Source organism: Vipera berus (genome assembly GCF_964194415.1).
Source record: "Vipera berus genome assembly, chromosome: 1".
Taxonomy (NCBI): Eukaryota; Metazoa; Chordata; class Lepidosauria; order Squamata; family Viperidae; genus Vipera; species Vipera berus.
The window spans coordinates 359,831,568-359,834,067 of NC_138202.1; the positions used below are offsets into that span (position 1 = coordinate 359,831,568).

At 45.7% G+C, this 2,500-nt stretch overlaps 2 protein-coding genes across 9 annotated transcripts in view; one reads left to right on the top strand and one right to left on the bottom strand.

The window, feature by feature from the left end:
* TIMM22 (translocase of inner mitochondrial membrane 22) overlaps positions 1–2,500 on the top strand; it is a 42,851-nt gene that overhangs the window by 26,584 nt on the left and 13,767 nt on the right. The window lies entirely within an intron of this gene.
* Positions 1–2,500, bottom strand: part of ABR (ABR activator of RhoGEF and GTPase) — a 182,490-nt gene that overhangs the window by 6,596 nt on the left and 173,394 nt on the right. The gene's annotated exons all lie outside the window — the stretch shown is intronic.

Genomic DNA, 2,500 nt, shown 5'->3' on the forward strand with positions numbered 1-2,500 from the left:
TCCCCCACCACCACACTCATGTTTCAGTCGCTTGCAGTTCCTCCTTCCACGCCAGGGATTAAGCCCACGAGAGGGAGGTGAGCGTGCAAAGTTTCCAGTCCTCAATTCCAAAATTCCCCATGGTATGTTTCTCGGGCCAGCTGGGCCCTGCCCCAAACCGCAGCTTCTCAAGCGGCACCGTGTCCTTAAGCAGGAGACTCCGGGGGCAAATGAGGACAGGGGCACGCTGCAGGCACCCGAGCCCCAAATGGGGAGGGGGCTGGATCTCTCAGCCCCAGCGCCCCCCTCTCTGAACCCCTTCCTCGTCTCTCTGCCAACAGGGATGTAAAAATGCCTATGGGGCAGATTTTTAAAAAAAATAAATACCCTGCATCGAATGGAATCTGAAGCCCCCCCCCCAAAAACCGCACAATCCATTTTTTTCTTTTTGCAAATAAAGGGAAATTCCTTTTGTCAAATGCCCTGAAACCTTTGAAGCGAGGAGTGGGGGGGGATGCAGTTTAGGAAGTACCCCTTTTCATGTAAAAAAGTTCTGCATTCCTCTTAACACAAAAAAAGAAAGAAAAAAAGAAAGAAAAGAAAAGAAAAAAAGTCTGATTTCCCCAGGTCAGGGGTAGGGAACCTTGGCCCCTTCATAACTGGTGGACTTCAACTTCCAGAATTCCTGAGCCAGCATGGGGGAACTATGGCCCCTTCATGACTTGCGGACTTCAACTCCCAGAATTCCTCAGCCAGCATGGGGGAACTATGGCCCCTTCATGACTGGTGGACTTCAACTCCCAGAATTCCTGAGCCAGCATGGGGGAACTATGGCCCCCTTCATAACTGGTGGACTTCAACTCCCAGAATTCCTGAGCCAGCATGGGGGAACTATAGCCCCCCTTCATAACTGGTGGACTTCAACTCCCAGAATTCCTGAGCCAGCATGGGGGAACTATGGCCCCTTCATGACTGGTGGACTCCAACTCCCAGAATTCCTGAGCCAGCATGGGGGAACTATAGCCCCCCTTCATAACTGGTGGACTTCAACTCCCAGAATTCCTGAGCCAGCATGGGGGAACTATGGCCCCTTCATGACTGGTGGACTCCAACTCCCAGAATTCCTGAGCCAGCATGGGGGAACTATGGCCCCTTCATGACTCATGGACTTCAACTCCCAGAATTCCTGAGCCAGCATGGGGGAAATATGGCCCCTTCACAACTTGTGGACTTCAACTCCCAGAATTCCTGAGCCAGCATGGGGGAACTATGGCCCCCTTCATGACTTGTGGACTTCAACTCCCAGAATTCCTGAGCCAGCATGGGGGAACTATGGCCCCCTTCATGACTTGTGGACTTCAACTCCCAGAATTCCTGAGCCAGCATGGCTCAGCATGAAAACCTCTCCCTTTCCCCTCAGCATGGCTGGCTCAGGAATTCTGGGAGTTGAAGTCCACCAGTCATCAAAGAGCCAAGGTTCCCTAGCCCTGCCCCAGGCTAAAAGGATTTTTTTTTCCCCTTTCCTCTGTCTTTGGAAACATTCTTTTACCATTTTTTTAAAAAAGCATTGTTCTTAAATTTTAATTTAGAGCTCTATTTTTTTGTGAGGCCGGTCGAAGCGTGTTAGATTTATCCTGGCTGTTTGCGGGTGTGCGTTTTTTTTCATTCCGAACACAATTAGCCCCAATGAACAATACAATCCACTCAGGGATGGGCTGAAGTGACAAGGGCATGGAGAAAAGCGACTTATGTCTGTTTTTCACACTTAACGACCATTGCAGTATCCCTGTGGTCACGTGATCAAAAAAATTCAGATGCTTGGCAACTGACTCATATTTATGACGGTCGCAGTCTGTCCCGGGGTCATTTTGTGACTTTCTGACAAGCGAAGTCAATGGGAGAGTCAGATTCACCTATCAACCGTGGGACCCACTTAGCACCTGCAGTGATTCACTTAACAACGGTGGAAAGAGCTGCTAGAGCTAAGAAGACATTTACTGTCAGTTAGAACAATTAATCAGTGGAACTTCTTGCCTCCAGAAGCAGTGAATGCTCCAACACTGGAAGCTTTTAAAAGAGACTGGACAGCCATTTATCTGAAATGATCTAGGCCCTAGGGTTTCGTGCCTGAGCAGGGGGTTGGACTAGATGACCTCCAAAGTGCCTTCCAACTCTGTTATTCTATTCTATTCTATTCTATTCTATTCTATTCTATTCTATTCTATTCTATTCTATTCTATTCTATTCTATTCTATTCTATTCTATTCTATTCTATTCTATTCTATTCTATTCTATTCTAATTTTCTATCCTATCCTATATTCTACACTATTCTATATTCTATTCTATTCTATATTCTATTCTATTCTATTCTATTCTATTCTATTTTCTATCCTATCCTATATTCTATCGTATCCTATATTCTATTCTATTCTATTCTATTCTATTCTATTCTAATTTTCTATCCTATCCTATATTCTACACTATTCTATATTCTATTCTATTCTATTCTATTCTATTCTA